We start from the raw sequence: 15,411 nt of genomic DNA, 5'->3' as shown, positions 1-15,411 counted from the left end.
GGAGGAGTGCAAGAACGGAGGCGGGAAGACCCCAGAGAGAGATGGTGGCCTGATCTGAGGAGGCCTCAGGGGGCCCGACTGAGAGGCGGCAGGGTGGAGGGACAGGCCTGAGGGCTCCAGATAGTTGGATGAGTCTCGGAGAGCAGTCGGACGTGGGGTGAACAGAATGGTAAGCACGGGGGGGGGGTGGGGTGTGGATATTACTAGACAGCAGTGAAGTAAGAGACGACCACATCCGCGCCCGCTCCTTTCCTCTTCTAAGAGGCTTCTGGCCGTGGTGTGTGAGAGGGAGGGAGGAGGGCCTTAAAAATTCCAGCGTCCGGCTCCCAATGCCTTCCACGTGGTGCACAAGGAAAAGCTGCTCCCGGTGCACAGCTGCGGCTGCCCTCTCAGCACCTGGCCCCGTTTGTCAACCTGCCCCAGACTGGCTCTGCGCAGAAGGTCAGTGCCAAGAGCCACCCTCCACCTCTGCTCGCTTCTGGCCGCCCCGCGGCCCGGGGGCCTTCTCTGGGGCCACGTCCCAGGACCTGAGCTTCGGGGCGTCTGAGGACGGGCCCTCTGCCCGTCTGGCCCGTGCCCACCCGTCGTGCACTGGAACAGCTTCTGCGACCGCCGCCCGGACCCCGGACCCGCTAAAACGGTGACTTCGAGGCCAGAGGCTCGCGGGGTCCCTGCGCCCGGCTGAAGCGTGTGGCGTGAGCTGTTCGTGCAGTGGGAGTTGGGCCCAGAAGGCCAGGTCCGTTCCCTCAGGTAACGTCTACTAAGCACCTACTGCGTGGGACACACCGAGGGGCATCAGAGCTTCAGAGGCGTGGTGGAGGAGGCCACCCCAAAGGAGCATGGGAAACGAGGCAGAGAGAAGCAACGACCAGGCAGGGATGCGCCAGCCTGGCCCAGACATTGGTCACAGACACCAGGCGCACTCTTCATCGTTGACACGCAATTTTCAGCGGTCGGGTGTTCGGGAGCTTTCTACGCCAGTTGTTAGGCCGTGAGAGGACGTACACCACAGAAATCGGCCAGTCCTACAAATCCGGCCTCTCCCATCCCACACCTCACCCATCTCCTTGAAGCCCTACAATCCCCGCCCCCTTCTCCCCTCCCCGGGTTCTGGGATCCGTCAGACAGCGTGTAGGACAGCAGGCCACGTCACTGGGGAGCCTGGCAAACTTTGTGTGGAACCTCGGGTTAGCTTTGGGGCTTGATGCTACGAGCAGCAGAGGACTGGGATGTGGGGGGCCCTGGCTTCCCGCCCCCAGCAACGCTCAGCCATAGAAGTAGGGGGGTTCAGTTCTGTGGCTGCAGGTGGCAAAGAAAGCGTGGCTGCGTGGGGTCAGGTTGGTCTGTCACAGTCTGAGAGGAAACTGAGGCAGGGTGGGCAGCAGGGGCCAAGCCAATGTCTCCATCACCTTCTACTGCGAGGACTTACGACTCCATGCCTCCACCTCCCCGTCTGTAAAATGGGGACACTGCCATCTGCTCAACAATGGTTGGGACTAAGGGATATAAGGTGTGGAGCACTATCACGGCCGGGCACAGAGTAAGCCCCTTGCAGCAGAAGCCTACCTGGCTGCTGGACGTTCCCGATATCCTCACGAGAGGAGCGGGAGATCGTCCCGGTGGACTCATCTGAGTCTCCCCTTTCCTTCCTCTTGTTTTTACTTTTACCCCGTGACTAGACTGGACTTCCAAAACTCCCTGGCCGAGAGCTCCCTAAGGATCTCAATCATCAAAATCTTCTGGAAACCCCTTAAAACCCGGATCCGGACTCGCCGAAGAGTATGTTGGCCAACCCAGGAACGTGCTTGTTCCGAAAGCTCCCCGGGGATCCCACTGGTGACCTAGGCTGGGAGCCTCCCGCCCCCCACGTCGGGGCTCCAGAGGCCAGGCACCATGACCACTCAAGGTGGCCAATGTCTGAAGATAGGGACGATCCTTTTATTTAGAGGTGGTTTTAAATCTGGGAATCAGACCTTGCAATAAACAAGTGTGTGCCTTCTGACAAAGTAATGCAAACCAATAACAGCCTCCAATAATGCTATTTTTAAAAGGCTTTAAATAACTTTTTCAATGCAAAACAACCCACTCAGGCAGACTTTATTCGTTTTATGGGCCAGCTGAACCACTAGGGCTCTGAGAGCCTCGCCGCATCGCCAATCAGAGCTATTTCGTCTGTCCCCACTTGGGTGACCGGTGCTGCGGGGTTCAACCAATAGGTTCCACATGGTCCCCACCAAAAGGACGTGATCTGTGTAGTCCCCTCTCCCTGGCTTTGGGACGGCGGCTGGCACGGTCTAACAGAACTCCCGTGTTCTTTTTTTTTTTTTTTTTTTTCAACGTTTATTTATTTTTGGGACAGAGAGAGACAGAGCATGAACGGGGGAGGGGCAGAGAGAGAGAGGGAGACACAGGATCGGAAACAGGCTCCAGGCTCCGAGCCATCAGCCCAGAGCCCGACGCGGGGCTCGAACTCACAGACCGTGAGATCGTGACCTGGCTGAAGTCGGACGCTTAACCGACTGCGCCACCCAGGCGCCCCAGAACTCCCGTGTTCTTAACCGCGCTGTTTCATGCACCAGAAAGTTCTTCTTCTGAGCCTCTGCCTCCTGGCGAAGCTGGAGATAAATTTGGCCGATGCATTGTCCCTGATAAGTTCACGTTACAGGCTCCGCAAGGGTGACCTCAAATGCACACTGCGATTACCAGCAGTTCAGCCAACGCCGTGAGCTTCATAGCCCACTCGCTGCCTTTTAATTAAAATTCCAAGTTGGTGTTTTTGTTTGCAAAGGAAGGATGGAGCCCATGAAGGTCACTCAGTCCAGGCGCTGCTGGGAGGAACGCCTGGCTGCACATTTACCCTTCAGTAGTTCCTGGGAGGGCAGCGCGCTGCGGCAGGAAGGATTTCTAACAACTTCCAGAATGTTTTCCAGATATAAATAGCCTCTACGGCATGATATATTCTAGCAGGAAAGACGGGAACAAAAGTAGGTTATTGACTGGCAGATGCCTGCCTTCCAGCGGGCACTGGATCATCAGCACCGGGCTCCTCCCAGCTATATTTAGCATCCGCATTAATGTACTGCCGAACAATGCCCTTTAGAAAAGCCACATAAATCAGAGGAGGGAAGATTGCTAAAATTTATGAAGCAATCACCGTGAGCAACCCCTGGGCACAATCGCCGTGATAAATACCTTGTTAAGCCCCCTGCCCATCCCCACCTTATGTTTCTTGTTAGCACCAGGGGTCCCTGATGGAGCGCTGCCCCTTCCCAAAGGAGAAGCCATCTGCATTTCAGAGCCATACAGCAGCCTGTGCCCAACCCAACCTGACAAAACCACTCTCACAATTACAGCGACGGGAGGGCCCTGGAAGCGAGCAGGCTCCCCCGGATTTTCCAGGGTGATCTCAATTTTGAACAGCAAACATCGTTCACTACAGAAGCAAGTAGGTTTTCACGGTGGCTCCCCGACAAAACGTTCCACGGAAGAAATGGCACAGTTCGGAGGACAACCCTTTGCTGGAATGTGCTCCCTGGTTCAGGGCCCAGAAATCAGGATCCATCCTTGGTTTGAACTCCCCTATTTTGAAAATGCAAGTGAAGAGTCATCTCCCCAAAAGAGGTCCAGCCAGGCCGCAGGAGAAGCAACTCTTGGGTCTGACACGAGGCGGGCTCACCGGGACCCCGCGTTGCCTCAGAAGGAGAACCGACTGATAATTACGCTGGTTGGTTCTGGCCACTGATAGGACAGCCGACTCTGTAGCAGGCATGCAGGGACGTGGGTGAGGGTGAATCTGATACCAGCTCAGTCGCCTCCTGAGTGGTCTTGGGCAGAATCCTCCAGCCCCTCAGGCTGTCTGTTCCTCCTGTGTAAAACGGAGACACTGAGAATACAAACCAAAAGGCGTTGTCTTGAAAATAAAAAGAGCGAGTGCAGATCAAGGCATGTATCACGGTAACCGGCGCAGAGTAAGTGCTAAAGAAATACTAGGTCTTATTCTGCCAGTCGTCGATCCCCCGAAGGGAAAAGAGAGTGATAGAAATAGGGAGATTTTGCAAACGTGGACTCCTGAGCTCTGCCTTCATCACCTCAAAGCCAGCGGACGTAGGGTAGGTGGGAGTGGACAGAGTTATCTACCACTTTGCCATTGAGAATACTACTCATCCACTCAAATACGAACTAAGTACCCACCGTGCGCTACATATTGTATGAGGAGGGTCATGCCTTTGCCTTCGTCTTCCCTCTCACAAGACAGGATTGGGTATTCTGACCTATGCTGCGAGATTATAATGAAATAAATCCAGTCCACTCATGGATTGGTCTCATTCACACAGATCGTTTTTATTTTTCATGGCGGTAACGTGGGTATTATTCATGGCGCGTAATTTTCGGAAATAACTGAGATGTTAGTGTAACTGGGACAAAGCAAAGACCTTTTGTGTATTAAATAAGAAGAGACTCAAAACGAGTGATTTTTCACCTCAAAACTTTAGTGGTTTTTTTTTTTTTAACCATTTCGGCGCACCCTTAGAGCAAGATGTCGCTGTTGAACCGAACAGTGCTATGAAGTTATGAGGAAGGTCCTTTGCTGAACGTAGCCATGAGTGAGGGTGGGTAATATGCTAAGATCTAGGTAAAAGAGGATGAAAGGGTGCCTCGGCTACCCCTCAACACAATGGAATCGGCTGGTGCGTGAAAAGAACAGGGATGACAGAGCCCACATTCAAATCCTAACTCTCCAGCTCTGTCACTGTGTGAGTCACTTCAAGCAGATCACCCAACCTCTGTAAGCTTTAGTTTCCCCAACCGTACAAATGCACATAATGAGACCTAAGTCCAGGGTTCTCATGGGGATTAAATGAGGGAACGTATTGAAAGAACCCGGCATTTTAGAGATGTGGAATACAAGAAACGTCTTCCTCCCTCCCTGGAGAACAGGCTGCTCCCCTCCTGTCTCGTCCCCACCTGGGGCTCTCACCAGGTGAGTGAGAAGTTTAGACCAAGGCCAATCACAGGTGTGCCCTCCTCCCCTCCATACGCAACATCTTTCTAGTGATGAACTCAGATTAAGAGGAACGTCAAAGCAGTGTCTCACTTTGGCTTCTGCCCTCACCACTCTCCTGAAACTCTGCAAGACCTTTGAATCTCCAAAGCCAGTGGCCTTTGGCTGAGATTCATTTTCCTCCCTTTTTCTGGTAACACTTGACACTGGCTGATTTCCATCTCGAAATGCTTTACTCTCTGGTTTCTATGATATGATACTGCTCTGGGTTTCCTCCTGCCTACGTGATACTTTCCCTCCTGTCTACATTACAGGCTCTACTCGTCTTCTGATTTGCAAATGCGGGATGCCCCAAAGTTTCTAGAGCTCTCCTCTTTCCAGTCTCTCCACCCTCCCCTATATCGGTCTCATTTGTTTCAATGGCTTCAACTTTCTCTTCCTAAAATCATGGCTCCTGGGCCTGCTTCTGTGGCTCTGACATGTTTTCTAAGCCCTACATAGGGGTTGAATACCCAAATACCTACAGAAGCCAGGCAGGAAATATAAATAATATATATATATACCAGGCTGGTGTATAAATATAAATATAAATATAAATATAAATATAAATATAAATACAAATATACCCGGACTCGAGGGAGTGGTGGAGACTGGTGCAAAGCAGAAAGCACGTTCTTCACTCTCAACTCAAGCCAATTGTTGTCTCGCAAGAATGAGGGCCCAGTGATTCCAAATCTTAAGATTTTTCCAAAAGAAGTCAAAAATGCAGATTTTTTAATAAGCTGTTAATTAACGACTAATTCAGCTGTTTTTTTATATAAACTTATTTATTTATTTATTTTGAGAGAGAGAGAGAGAGAGAGAGAGAGAGAGCGCACAAATGGGAGGAGCAGAGAAAGAGGGTGACAGAGTTTTCTAAGTGGCCTCGATGCTGACAGCTGAGAACCCAATGTGGGGCTCAAACTCGTGAGCCAGGAGATCATGATCTGAACCGAAGTCAAACACGTAACTGACTAAGCCACCCAGGTGCCCCTCAGCTGTTTTTAAGTCATGCAGCTTACCCAGCGCGGGACAAACTCCTTCTGAAAGCCAAGTGTGGCTCACGAGCAACCGATTTGCCATTGTATTCTAGACCCACAAGTTTAACTATTCATTTTAAACTTCATTTGGAAGCCTTGCTGGAACCTCAACTTTAACGTATTCAAAAGTCACCACAATCTTCCCTAACGCAGCCCCTCTTACTGGTCTACAGTTCAAATATTACCAGTTCCATTCTCCCAAGGACCCAGGTTTTGAAACCTCTGCATCACCTTCAACTTTTTCTTCGCTTTCCTCTCAACTGAGCAGCTCGGCTGTATTACCTTTGCAAACAGTCTTGAACCTACATCCCCATTATATTCCCATCGTCACCATTAGTTCTTCACCGGAACATTGCAGTAGACAGTGTCCCCATCTCTGTCTCTCCCCATCTTAATCTGTCTAATCACTACTGGCAGATTGACTTTCCTAAAAGACACCTTTTCACGTAACTCCCCTCCTCAAAAGCTTCGTGGCTTCCTATCACCTCTGAACTTTAGCATATCCTTCTCCACCTGACACTCAAGATCCCCCATAATCTAGGACAAATACGGCCATTCTCTCCTCCTTCCATGGCAAAAGAACCCCCAATGTGTTGCTGGAGATGTAGACACCTAAAATAAAGAGTGTATTTCACAGGACCCCTTGCGGCTAGGTGAGACCATGTGACCAAGTTCTCGCCGATGGAATGCATGTAAAGTTCTATGCAGTAGGTTTCTGGGAGCCTCTCTAAGAGACAGGACACCTATGCCTTTACCACCTGCTCCTTGGTCCCTTTCTTCACCCTGATGTCTACAATATGATGCTGCAGTCCTGGACCACCAACGAAAGGCCCACACAGTGGAGTAAGAAGAGAGAAAGAACCAGGGCACCATACCAGCCCTGGGGACCGTTGGACTTCACAGATTTATATCCTGTTGAGCCATTGTTACCATTGGCTTTCTGCCACCCTCAGCCAAGCCTAATCCTCACTATTACGGATCTCACCTAACGTGCCCCTTCTCGCTCCCCTGACCACAGCCTATCCACCGTTCAAGCCAAGCTATACGCATCAGCCCTCCTATCCTACCCCTCCGCTTTTTTCCGCGCTATACCTGATTGCTTTTCTCTTACTGAAAGTCTATCCCCCTCTCAAGACCCATCTCACGTCCCAACTTTCACTTCCATCAAGTCATTCTTCGTCCCCCAAGAGCACATGACTTCTCTCTCTAAATCCTGTCAGCAGTGAACTTACTCCTCTCACATTATACTTGTTGTAACACACACACACACACACACACACACACACACACACACACTGCTTGCCCTGTGCAGATGAAACAGAGTGAGTCCCCGATACCACGTGTTTAGGTGAACTGAGGAAAGTCACCCACGGGAGAGCAACAAACAGCCGAGGGGTGTGCACAGAGGGCGTCTCCTCACAGGTCTCAAGGTGACAGGGGACAGAGAGGTCTTGTGGGCAGGCTCTGTGTGCGGATGACCTGGTGTTCGATGCACCAGCTGGAAACACCATCTCCACATCACTTCTTAGAGCCACATGGCTCCAAATCTCAGGACCAAGTGATTGCACACTTTCCCTGGCTCTCCCCCTGCCTTGCTCCTTCCCCACCGTCCCCTGGTCAAGGACGGCCCTGAGTTAAACGCCTGACGAATGGGCCGTTTGACTTCTTTATCGTTGATCAGAAGCACATTTGAAAACTTCTGCCTCGGACATCGTCTCGACCGCACCTCAATTCCACAAACGCTTCTAGATTTGTTCTTTTGGAACCTGCCTCTGAACGACAGTAAGAACAGCCCGGCTTGGCAGAGGGTCCGGGTTCGGATTACATGACATATGGCCCTGTTGGATGCCAGCCACGCTGTCAGATCACCCGGGGGGCTGGTCTCGGTGCCTGGGAGCCGCTTACCTGAGAACCCCCATCACCCCTCTCAGCAGATACCTCTGGCAAAAGATGACATTTGGATGTAAACAGCAAAGACGAGGTTTGGAACGGAGACAGAAATATCGGCTCCCTCCAGGCCCCGGGCCACCCTAGACTGAGCCTGCCAGGGAGTCGGATGCTCGCTTCCGACCGAACCCGCCCTTGCTGCTCTCGGGGTGACATCTGTTCTCTCAGGAACGGCTCAGCTCTTCAGCAGGCCGCGCGGGAGGTTTGCGCCGCCTCCGACAGGAGAGGCCCCTTGCCCCGGCCTCTGTCCTCCCAAATGCCCGGCTTAGGCTTCCAAAGCACAATTCAGAGCCAAGGGGGACCGCGGGCGGGAAGAAAGGAGACCGTCGCCCATGTCGCGGGCCTGACGTGAGGCATCCCCAGCAGGGAAGGAAGAACAGGGCACGGGGAGGGGAGAATGGTGAGGAGCCGGTGTCCCTCAGTTAAAAACAAGCGTCCCCGTCAGGTACCGAAGGCCGGCCCGTCCGTGGCTCTCTCACCCCTCAAAGCAAACCTCTGATCCTGGCTATCGATTCTACTGTCACTGCAGACACGCGGCATTTTTCCAGGCATTTTCAAAGGGATTCATGCAGACCTAGACCTTGGCTCGGACCTTGGCTTTGTTGTTTCTTCACCGGCCGGCCGCTTTTATTGTTTTTGCCATTTTTCCTTTTGTGGGCTACTTGAAACTTACTCTTTGTTTTCGTTAACTTATTTCATCTTCTGCTTGTTTCTTTCTCTAGGGGCAAAGAGAAGTGTTCGAGCCTCCGGTGCCATGGGATGGTGCCCCCGAGATGTCTCAGCTGTGCAGTCAGCAGACGTGTTGGGTCAAGAGCCACACGGCAAGTGTGCCTAGATTCGGCAGGCCACGTCGTCTGTGTCAAAACTACTTTCTGTAGCTGTTGTAGCATAAAAGCGAGCTGCCCGAGACGGTACAGACACAAACAGGCACGCTCGTTTGCCAGTGACACCCTGTTTGCAAAAAAAAACAGTCGGCAAGCAGATTTGACCTGTGGGCCGGCGTTTGCCGATGCCTGCACTAAATCCAGAGCTGATCCAGATGTGGAGACCCCAAGAAAAGAGCCAAGCAAGGAAACTAATCTCATCAGCCTTTCCACCAGGCACCCATTCCTATTCCCAACCTGCTAAGAGCTACACAACCTCTTTGCTCACATCTGAGTCTCTTAGGAACCCCATTTATGGTCCTCAAGAATCACCCAGAACTCTGCTAGTCAGACCACCGACAACGTTTTCATTCTCACCCGTTAGCACTGACCCTGCACGTGCCCTGGTTTTCATCTCCACCCAGTGCCAGGCCATGGGTTTTATTTCTGGACAAAGTGCTAGTGGGAGCGTAAAGGGACACGGCAACAAAAATTTACCTGCGGTGTCACAAACGAATTCACAAAGGCAACATAGGGACTGGGGTTCTGCCAGGCCAAGAAGGAAAAAACGTACATCCCAGGTAGAGGAAAGAAATTAGTAAATAGAAAACCCGTACAATAAGATTTGGATTTTAGAAAGATGGTTTCAATATGGCGGAGTAGAAGAGGGTGGGACCAGAGCAAGGAGACAAAACGACGAGCTGTTACAAGAGCCCAGGCAAATTAGGACCAAGATCCCAACGAAGGGACATTTCTTTCATAGCAGTAGCAGCACATCAAGTAACGGTGGATCTTACAGTCAACAGCGTGTGTTGAAAACACAGTAGAAAATCAAATCACAGTCGAGCCGGTGCTGTGGACTGAATCAGTGTGTTTTCCCAAAGTTCCTACGTTGAAATCTTAACCCCCAGGGTGGCGATGGCATTAGGAGACAGGGTCTTTGGGCAGTTATCAGATCACCAGGGTGGAGCCCGCATGATGGGATCAGTGCCCTTACAGGAAGAGACGCTCAGAGCTTGCTTCCTCTCTGCCCTCTCCATGTGAGGATCCAATATGAAGTCAAGAGGTCAGCAGTCCACAAACCAGGGAGGGGACACTTACCAGACACCAATCTGCCAGCACCTCGATTTTGGACTTTCCAGCCTCCAAAAATGTGAGAAATGAGTGTTTGTTGCTTAAGTCACCCAGTCTAGGATATTTTGTTGTAGCACCCAAACTAACACAGCTGGCAAGTCATCAGATATGAACAGTTTCTGTCGTAATATTGAAAGAATGGAGTGATCAACGGAACAGGGGCAGTGGGAGAGGGGATGGGCATTGGTTAGGGTTAAGAATAGATTAACCATAGGGTTAGATAACATTTAGGTTAGGATTAAAATTAACAGCTTGGTGTAGAATCGAGGCTATCACTGGTTCACTTCCCATTTGAAAACATGATTCGAAAGAATCTCGTAATCTCTCTTACTTCACCAATTCTAAGTCGCGCTGTTTTTCGCATTTTACGTATCTAGTTTTACACATTTATTTTTTGCACCACTGCACGTAGGAGCTCTCCAAATATCCATGTGTTTCCTCATTTAGTTGCAGGACATTTCTTTCATAGCAATAGCAGTACATTAAGTAGCGGTGTTCAAACACAATAGAAAATCAAATTATTCGTGTTAGTTCAGAGGGAGCAGAACCATCACTGGCGTGCATTGTTTGCTAATCGTATTTTTAAATCTTACATCTTCAGCTTTTAGAGACCGTGAAGTACTTTCTCGAAGAAAAGCTAATCAAGCTCACTTATGTATTCAGTGCACTGTGTTTTCTGGAGGGGCCACAGAGGGTTGGGTAGCCAACGTGGTGGTGTTCAGGCAGCGTGTGAGAACACATGCCAATTAAATAAACAATCACCATTGAGGTGGCTTCTGCAAGAAGTGAACATGGCATTCTTAAAAAAGGAAGGTGAGAAACCAGAAAACATTACAGCAAGAGGTATGGAAGTTAAATGCAGGCATTTAGCAAACAGGTGAATTCAGTAAACAAAACAGCTATTTTTAAAACAGCTTGTGACTCATTACCAACCTACTCTATGATTTGAGTTCATTCAAATAGGTCTTTTGTTGTGGTTCAAACCGGACTGTGTGAGTTATGTAATAAACAGAGTGTCATGTGAACATGTTAATTGCCTGACCCTGCAAGAGGGCTAGAAATTTTAAAAGGTGCCTAAGCATAAGAAAGAAAACCTCTCTGAATGGGAATCTGTTCTGTTTCCTGGCCACACATCTAGATGAATGGAACCACCTCCTGATGGGAGTCCCTGACCCTGATCCTGTCTGTTCCAAACTGCTTCATATCTCTGCCACTCGGGTTCTTCTGAAGTACCATTTTCACATCTCTGTTGTACTCCAGAACCCCTAATGGCTCCCTAGTGCCTCTCGACTATTGTCCAAACGTGTGTGCCTGACGTGTAAGGCCCCTGATGGAGTCTAAATTCCCGCCCCCGGTTCCCACCGTTCCTCTCCTCGTGTCCTCTAACAAAAGCTGACTTCAGTCCACCCTCAAGGTCTTCTCTAAGATGATTTTCTCCCAAACTGGAATGCCCCTTCCGAAACTCCTACCCATCGAATTCCACTCCTTCACGGGGGCTTCCCCCGCTGCAGTCAACAGCCCTGCCATTCCCAGAGCTCCCCTGTGACAGAAACCTGCGATCCCAATCCTGGTGACACAGCCACCCCAGGGGGCTCTGCAGAGGCGGCCATTTTCTGTGTGACTAAGATCCATCGGCCAAAGCCGGCTGGATCAGGATGGGCTCCCAATCTCATCTGGACAGTCGACAGGCATGCCGGTGGGCAGATGAGTTAGCCAGGTGCAAAAGCTCTGCGGCATTAAGGGTGGTGAGGTACAGGCAGACCAGTGAGATCCCCTCTCCTGGAAATGTGAACAGAAGATCAAGAGAGAGAGGGAGAGAGCTTAGAGGCCCAGGAGCGAAAACATCAAGTGGTCAAGTTACGTTAACAGTAGAGCCTTAGCGAGGGAGCCAGAGTACCTGCTGCTGCCAGGCCACAAGATTTTGCCCTGTTACAGGAGCAGCCTTGGACCCAGTACAGCCTCCCAAGTTCGCTTTCAACGGGGCTGGTCTAACTCAGTGTCTATTTTCCCCAAGAACACTGTCTGTAGACCTTATCCTGGATTCTTGTGAGGTCCAAACCACTGCCTGAGATTTCTGTTGCCCCCATGTATCCATACAGAATTTAAGGGGACCTGAATAAGTATTAAATCCAAAAACAAAAGGAGCTAACACACACAGTGACCTTTCCCAGTGCCTGTGCCCCCACACATCGGCAGCATTTCCAACCTGAAGCATGTCATTTGGTACTCACTACGGAAGGTCTCTCAAGGTCACTAACTTTGCACATGCATTAATTTTGCTTCCCAACAGATCATACACTTCCTCAGGGCAGGCCTCGTGGCTCACGTTTGCTTTTTCTCTCTCTTGTCCCGTGTGACCTTGAAAAAGTAATTTAATCTCCCCAAGAATCAGTATTCTCAGATGACAGTGGTACCTACTTTCAAGGTTAATTGTGAAGAATCAATGGAAGCATGTCTATAAAGTGCTTGGCACAGTGCCTGGCACACGCTGAGTGTCCTCTCAAGGGCTGCTGGAGGAAGTGATGGCAGCGGGGGTGTAACGCTGGTGATGGTCAGATAGTGGTATTGGTGGTAGTCGTAGCGGTGGTGATGGTGGTGGTGGCAGTGGTAGTAGGGACAGTGATGGTGGTGGAGGTGATGGTGACGGTGACGGTGGTAGCAGTACCAGTGATGGGATGGTGGTGGTTGCGTGAGGTCATGAGAGTAGTCATAGATGGTGGCGGTGGTGGTGGTGGCGGTGGCGGTGGCGGCGGCGGCGGTGGTGGTGGTGGCGGTGGCGGTGGTGGCGGTGATGGTGCTGGTAGTGGCTCTGGTGGTGGTTCTGGTAGTGGTGGTGGTGGTGGTGATGGTGATGGTGGTGGTGGTGGTGATGGTGATGTTGGTTGTGGTGGTGGTAGTGGTTCTGTTGCTGGTGATGTTGGTGAAGGTGCTGGTGGTGGTTCTGGTGGTGGTGGTGGTGGTGATGGTGATGATGGTGGTGACGGTGGTGGTGACGGTGGTGGACAATACACATCATACAGTTCTGACCATACAGTAGATAATTTGGGAGTGTTGACTAACGTGTGGGTCATCTGGCAAAGCATATACCACATGAATTATAAAGGAGAATATGAGCCAGAGATAAGCAGAAGTGAAAAACAACATTTGTGAAGCACTTGCTTAGATATCAAGGCACTTGCTTAGATCGTGAAGGCTATGTTATCTCCTTTATACCTCACAGCCACTCACGGGCAGGAATTCTAACTTAAAGAGGAGAAAACTTAGGATGAAATGGATTTAATCACTTGCCCAATTTTACAAAACTACAATTTGCACCTCAACATCCCCCATCAGGCTCCGTTCTCCATATATATCTGATCAAGGTTTGGGCAAGCATTTGGAGAAATAAAGTTAAATTACTCGATTCCAACTTTGATCTGAAAAGGAGGAGACACGAAAGTGAGGTGCCGAGAAGTGGTGCTGTTGCTGAGAGAGGGCAAGAGACCATTAGGATGTATTTCAAGTGCAGATCTTTCTAGAAATGTCCTCAGATGTTAGCCGATTCCATTCCAGAATGGAAATTTTGAAAGGTCTGCTCTGTCAGGGTCTGTCTTCCCGAGCTTCACGTGTGATTCCTGTCCTGAGTAACTCCCAAAAGTGGCCAGTGGAGCTCTGGTTCTCGTAACTCCCGAAGCTACCTTCTGGCCAGTGGAGTTAGGAAGGAGGCAAGTGATAACATGTAGGGTCTACTGCATCCGGGGACTTAACCATCACTCACTTATGTGAAGTTCTCGGTGGTCCTCTGCTGAGCCACATTTCACCAGGACGAGGACACGAGGCCCAGACGGTGCCTGCTGTGATTCCTCGGTGAGTAAACGCTGAAGCTGTGCTCCCTTCCGGCACTCTCTGTCACATGCCTCGGATGCTCCCTGCAACCCTGTTACCCCCTCTGTCTCTCCTCCCCCCAGCCCCCCTGCAGAGGCGCCGATTCCCAAAAGCAAAGGCTTTGTGGTCAAGCTGGCTCGGGCTGACTCCAATTCAAATCCAGCTGTGCCCGCTCTAGCCAGGTGACTTCCTGACACTTACCTAATGTCTCTGAGCCTTAGTTTCCTCAGTCTGTTTACAGAATGATTCCGAGTCCTGAATAGAATATACAAGTAAGTCTCGCAGAGCACAGCCCCACACTCACACACAGTGAGTGTGTGATTTGCTTCGTGATTTTTCTCCCTCTGATTCTCGGTGCCGACTCCTGACTGAAAGCTACAAACCAGCAAAACCGTCGTAGAAAACCAAAGCCCATTCTCTCCCCTGAGCAACCACTAAGGCTGTGAGAAATTGCTGGCAGGAGACAGTGAAAAAGAAAATTAGATATGAGTTAGTAAAGCTGATACAGCAGCAAAAAGGCTAATGTAGTTTTGGGCTTTGTTCCCAATGGTTTCATCAGCAGAGAGCTGAGGTGAGAGTCCCTCTCTAATAGCCTTTCTCAAACCCCACCTGGAAAATTACATTAAATTCCAGGCACTTCAATACCATAAAGACGTAGAAAAGCTGAGGGGAGTTCAGAGAAGAGCAATAAAAATGATGGGGAGGTTGGGAGAATTGATTTACTGGGAAAGATTAAAATAACTAACTATGTACAGCACGTCTGGGTGGCGACTGGTGAGGAGCAAAGGAGAAAACATAGCAGCCTATAAATAATGGAAACATGTAAACACCCGCGGGAAGTTATTTCGCATGGTACAAGGAGGCACAATCCCTAAGTAATGAGGGGAAGATGAAGAAGAGGACAATTTATGAAGAATGCTGGGAAAGTTGTGTTGGGTTTTCGAAAGACAGAGAGAGAGGAGGCAGAGAGAAATTAAAGATACCAAGAAGTAATGTTCCAATTCAGCAAGAGGAAATCCCTTTTTTTTTTCTTTTGAGGGTGAGAGAGGGAGAGAGAGAGAGAGAGGGAGTGTGCAAGCAGGGGAGGGGGAGAGAGAGAGAGAGAGAGAGAGAGAGAGAGAGAGAGAGAGAGAGAGAATCGCAAGCAGCTTCCACTCTCAGCACAGAGCCCGATGCAGGGCTCGATCCCACCAACCGTGAGATCATGACCCGAGCCGACATCAAGAGTCCGATGCCGACTGAGCCCCCCAGGCGCCCCCGCCATTTTTCTCCATACGTTGGCTTCCAGTCTACCCTGGGCACGTACTACCCTGATGGAAACAACACGGATCATTGTCCTCCCTTCCTGTAGCCTGGAAGCTCAGTGAGAGTGGAAATCAGTTTTGCTCACTGGTGACTTCCCAGCCCTGGATGCAGTGCCTGCCTTACGGTCACTGCCCCATGAATATTGGCCGGATGCAAGACTGAGTGAATGAGCAGACTGCAAAGAAACAGAATAAAATAAAGCATTTATTACCAAAAA

The sequence above is a fragment of the Herpailurus yagouaroundi genome, unplaced genomic scaffold, assembly GCF_014898765.1.
Source record: "Herpailurus yagouaroundi ecotype Mexico unplaced genomic scaffold, PumYag 197, whole genome shotgun sequence".
NCBI classification, from domain to species: domain Eukaryota; kingdom Metazoa; phylum Chordata; class Mammalia; order Carnivora; family Felidae; genus Herpailurus; species Herpailurus yagouaroundi.
The sequence above is the reverse complement of the archived record's forward strand: the minus strand, read 5'-3'. Positions refer to the sequence as shown.